Genomic DNA, 6053 nt, shown 5'->3' with positions numbered 1-6053 from the left:
ATATATATATATGTATATATATGTGAGTGCGAGTTAAAGTATTTAATGTAGTGGGTAAATATATATTAAGTAAAGTCAAGTGAATTATCATTAGATTTGATAAAAATTGTAATCAAATGCAGCAAAGGAAGAGATCTCTGGACCCAGTCTTCATTAAAAAGCGAATGAAGATACAGTGGGGAGGTTTCTGGTCTTTGGTAAGACGATTACGAGAGCTTTTTTTGTTTGCTTTTAGTTAATGTCAGTCAAGAATATATAGTTATTTATTTATTAAAACCATAAGCTTTATAATGCAGATTTCGATCATTTTTCACGTTAGATGTTATATGATGTGATATTTCTCAGTCAAACACAATTGACACCGTTTTGAGCTATTACTGTTTGGTGATAGCTCTTTATAACATAGACCTTGCAATTCCGGTAGAGCCATACTCTTTGCAAATCATCTCAAGAGCAGTGTAATATTTTCTTTGTGATGTTGTTTGAAGGAGCTTAAGTGGTGGTATAATCGGTTGTTAACTGAGATTTCTGCAAACAGACGTAAGTTACAGAACTAGAGTTTCTTAGTTGTAACGGCCTGATAAGCGATGAAGTTACTCATGTACGCATCAGTTATCAAAAAGACGCTTTCATCAATTACAGATGTTTTCGCTATGGATTTTTTTATTATTGTGAAGGATTCAGTTATTATACTACATTATGATTTTCTGAAAGAAGAGATTACGTAATGACTGCTTTTTTTATATTGTTACTGTAAAAGAATAAAATGTGAAGTTTGTTATCTTTGCGGAAGTAATTGTTGATTAGGAGACTGAATTGTTTCGCCACGCAGGAAGATAAGTTTATACCCCAAGTTTCTCATTGGAATATACGATAATAAAACCACACATTGAAACACGTAACATGGAAAGCTTTCTTTCACAAAATATAAACTTCCACAGCAACAAATACAAACAACAAGATTCTACTTGAATTTGTTCTAAACACACACACACACGAACGCACGCGCAAACACACATATACACACAAATAAACAAAAGACACTTAAAATTCAGAAAATCAAGCCAGGAGTTTCCAACAGAAGCTGTAGAAGGGATCTGAACGGAATAAATTCCCTACTGAGCATGTTCGCCTTTGCAAACAAAACGAACAACTTCTACGAGCTGAGTAAGAATATATGTAACACTTTGCTCTGAAACATAACAAAATCTACTGCGTGACAGTCCTCAAGTGCTTAAAGAACATTAAAATATTTTACACGAAAACACACTCAAAATAAAAAAAAAAAAGCGTCTACCAACGTTTTTGCAAAACAGAAGCACACAATATCTTTCTCCTTTAAAATTCATCATTTCAGTTTTTATTCCGTATTTCACTTCATTCCACGTATTTTCTCCATTTTGTTTTTTACTCTCATTGACAGCGTAACTAATGTTAGATTTTGTCGTGTTGGTAGTTCCATAGTTTGTATACACTCATATGAATGTGCAGAATTCTATTGGTTTCAAATTTTAGCACAAGGCCAGTAATTTCGAGGTAAGGAGGAAGTCGATTACATAGACCTCACTGATCAACTGGTACTTATTTTATCGACCCCGAACGGATGAAACGCAAAGTCGGCCTCGGCAGAATTTGAGCTCAGAACGTAAAGACGGACGAAATGCCAGTGGGCATTTTGTCCAGCGAACTAACGATTCTGCTAGCAGGCTGCCTTAACGTATAAAATAATATTAAACGTACGTTCTTACTGGTATCCGTTCTATGTAATGAATGCACGGGGCATCCGTACATATGTATAAATGTATGTATGACTATGCGTGTGTGTGTATTGGAATACACACACACAAGACACTTGATTTGGAACTGTATTAAAATTGAATCGATCGCATTCTGGAAGAATCATTTTCGCCATTCACTTTAGATATTTGAAAACGCATAAACACTATAACATTCACTTTCGATTATTTCTTATTGCGTTTAAAATGTCCTCGCACTTCTACGAACAAAACCATTGACACTATTCCACGGCGATTGTCTATAAACAGTCATTAGTGAGTTTTATGAAGCCTCGAGGGGTTTTCTGTTTTTTCCCTTTTTGGCTGAACTTTTAACCTGGTAATCTATTGTAATGTTCTTTGAACTTTTCACACATGGCTGTTGTCACTTTTAGATTTGACTCACTTTAATTTCTCTATTTGCATTATATATTTATCTAATTCAGTGTCATTATCATTTTTTTCTAATAATAGTACTAATTATTAATATCTTTCCTCGCGTTGGCTGGTTTCGAACGTTCGAAGATGTCGTTCATAATATATTTATTTTGTCCAAGAGTGTTTGAAATACCTACCTAATAATAATACAAGCCTATTAACATTGCGTTCTTGCTAAATTGATATATTTAACCGATGTGACAAAAGTTTAGACTAAATAAGAACCAATATAATAAATAAATTTCATGTAATTATGTATAATTGAATCTCATGATAGTTAATCATCAATAACAATAAAATTGATAAAACATTACCATCATATATAAAAAAAAATATGTGCATAACGTCCTAATATATGAAAAAAGATATATACATGCAAAAAAATGATATATCAATAATAAACTCTTCTAAATTATATACGGAGCTTTCGATCTATGCACAAGATTTTAGGAAAAGAAACCAGGATTCGTACTTGAAAATACTGGCTGATTATGGCTGATACCACAGATCTGAAATCCGGAGGAATTTCAACGCAGAACATCATACAGCATAAAGGTCGATAAGGAAGGATTGGAGGACATACATTTTTATTGTACCAGATTCCACAGATCGATAGACGATTTGAGATGATATTGAAAAAAAAAACACGCACTAGTCACAAACATAAATACACCCTAGATGATAAAGTACGAATACAATAGTAAAAATTGAAATTCTGGCAGTGACGTCAAACAAATTTGTATTGTTTCTGTTTACTATGAAGAGGCAGTTTCAGATCCAGTATTCCTTTATCCTATGGATGAGAGAGTGATGGTGTAGATACGTTTATGACAGATAAGGAAACCTTATCAAACCAAACAAACTGCAAAAAAATTGACGGAAGTTCGACCAAAATGATACACTAGCATATATTTATTATATACCTAAAAGAAAGAAAAAAAAAGCTTTTCCCCCCATTATATATATATCAGAAGCTAGTTCAGACTCCAACAACAGCTTGCATTCTACAAGACCCTACAGACTCTCACGATAGATAACTGCGCCCCCACCTAAATTCTCGATCTTACTGCTGCAACGTACGACAAATATATCTGAGTGCAGAGGAGGGCCACTCAACTGACTGGTAATCTAATATTCTCGAGCTCCTGTCTCATAGGTATGCTGTCCCGATTCTCTATTCTTTTCTACCGCTACTATAATGAACTCTGCTCCTCAGGGTGGTGTGGTCTTGCTCTTTCACCAGTTAAGGATCACAATCCATTTGCCGCTGAATCTTTCGTCTCTCTTGCTCCGTCCAGTTCTGAGCCCCGCACTAACCTCGGTTTCTTTTCTCTCCGGAACATTGGCCTTTTGTAATCTCTTCCCTGTTCATCTATTTTCTACACATGCTGAATTGCAACAGCTTAAACACAGAATTAATAGCATCGACCTTACGGGAATGACAGGGCTTGCAAGGGACATGAGCACTGCTCCATCCTCGAGACTATAACTCAGCAAATAGAAATAAATTTAAAGAACCAGCTATCGATTATGTTGTCGTAGATATGACCAGGAAACGAGATAACCACGGCTCGAATATTTCGATGATAAGTCTGTCAGACTTGATGCTAAGTTGTAGCACCATGGCACATCCTTGCTTTTTTTTTCTTATCTTGTCAGTGTTACACTCTCAACGCAGGCTCCCCATTCGCATTCAATTCCTTCCTCGATCATTCTTAGTCGAGAGATGCAGCCGTCCAGAATACACAACCCTCTGTAAATGTTTCTCTCCATGTAGGTCTTGAACTACAGATGTTCATATCGAATTTCAAACGCTACATAGTTCCTACGAATTTGGACGGGTGGGATGTGGGACCATAGTGATGAGGGTTGCTATTCGTTGTCTTGCTTTCCTCTCAACTTCCTCTTAACTTATTTAAAAATTGCATTCACACACAGCCTAACAGTTATGTGCTGAGAAATTTAAACGCACACACACACACATCAACGTATACATGTAGTACTCACACAAAAATACAGCACATACAGAAACGAACATATACACTCTCGTGTACATTTGCTCTTTCCTCTTTCAATATTGATTTTGTAGTTGTTCTTGATGTTGTTGCTGTTGTAGTTGCATTAAAACATATATTTAAGTACAATGTGTATCTGTTTAGTCCATTATCAGTGATGTGTAAGGTAGACAAAGGTGGCAGAACGGAAGAAAAGTGGTTTGGCCTGTCTCCGCTCCATCCCAATAACCACATCTCCGTACGTTTCCACTTTGCTATCCTCATCCTATCCATTTAGTCGCTGTCCTATCCAAACCACACAATACAACACAACACCGCACTACAATACCACAGCACATTCACACTCTACTCCACCTCACCGTACAACACCGCCAGAACATATTCCATCGTATTACACAGTATCTCACCGTTCTTTACTACAACATAGCAGACGACACACTCGACACTAGACTACGTAATAACACGCATCACCATAAGACACTCCAAAGCACTACACTGAACTCCCCTTGCACACCTCCCTTTGCACACTGCACTTCGCTACACACATTACAATATACCTCCACCCAACGCCTCGGCATCCTATACTATACTTCACGACAGCACTCTACACCATACAACACAATATCGTACAATACAATACACTACAACACCTCCTGACCCCGACAACGCCTTTACCAAACCCCAGTGCACCACACCGCGCAATCCCGCTTCGCACTTACGACATTGTATTTTTTTTGCTGTTTCTTTATGCCTCCATGTTTATAAGAGACCTACACACCACCACTTCCACGCCTCACCACACCACATCTCAACGCCACCAGACCCCACAGAGTATTGCTTTTACAACCGCTCAATTCTCTCTCTTCTTATCTTCCACGATCTCTCTCTCGTATTTTTATTCTGGTTTTCAATCTATCCTTCTCCCAATCTCTTATTTTCACTTACTCTCTCTCTCCCTCTCAATCATATATATTCTCTCTCTCTCTCACTTTTCACATTCATTCTCTCACTATTATCGCTTCTTTTTCTTCTTCGTCTTCTATTTCTTCTTTTCTTTTTTTTCGTTTCTACTTCGACTTCTCGCTTTCTTCGTCTTTTTTTCTTCTCATCTTCTTTTTCTTCTTCGTCTTCTTCCTCTTTCCTTATTATTCTTCTTCGTTTCTTCTTCGTTTTCGTTTTTGCTTCTTCCTCTTCTTTTTATCATTCTCTCTTTGTTTTCTTCTTTCGTTTCTTTCTTCCTTTCACTTTACATTTCGCAACCTTACATCCTATTTACCTCTCCAATCTCTCACAATCATCCACTCTCTACCTAACTCTTACCCCTCCCCTCTTTATATATATATAGTTTCCCTTCAGCATCTTTCTTCATCTCTTCTCTCTCTACGATATTGTTCTCTGTGGCCCTCTCTCTCTATCTCTCACTCTCTCTGTTAGACACAATCCTAACCCCTGCTATTTCGCTATAAACACTCCCTCACTTTAACCCTTACCCTTCACCGCGCCAACTTACTCCCTGACCGAACCCAATGCTGTCATTGTGTGTTTCTGTCAAAGAGTAATTTCTAAAATATCTTAAATCAAAGATTCTTCCTCGTATTCTCCTTGGAATGGAGGAGTGTGCATACATGCATCTATGCGTAATGCGTATGAGTGAACCTGTGCCACAAGTATCTACGAAAATACATATATATATATACATATATATATACACAATATATATATACACATATATATATACACATATATATAAGCATACATATACATATATATATATATACAAATATATATATACATATATATACACAAATATATATATACATATATA

The 6053-nt window shown here is 36.5% G+C and overlaps 1 protein-coding gene across 2 annotated transcripts in view; it reads left to right on the top strand.

Moving 5' to 3' along the window:
* Positions 1-6053, top strand: part of LOC106876779 (uncharacterized) — a 790885-nt gene that overhangs the window by 752203 nt on the left and 32629 nt on the right. The gene's annotated exons all lie outside the window — the stretch shown is intronic.

This window comes from Octopus bimaculoides, chromosome 17 (genome assembly GCF_001194135.2).
Source record: "Octopus bimaculoides isolate UCB-OBI-ISO-001 chromosome 17, ASM119413v2, whole genome shotgun sequence".
Lineage (NCBI taxonomy): Eukaryota > Metazoa > Mollusca > Cephalopoda > Octopoda > Octopodidae > Octopus > Octopus bimaculoides.
The sequence above is the reverse complement of the archived record's forward strand: the minus strand, read 5'-3'. Positions and strand labels throughout refer to the sequence as shown.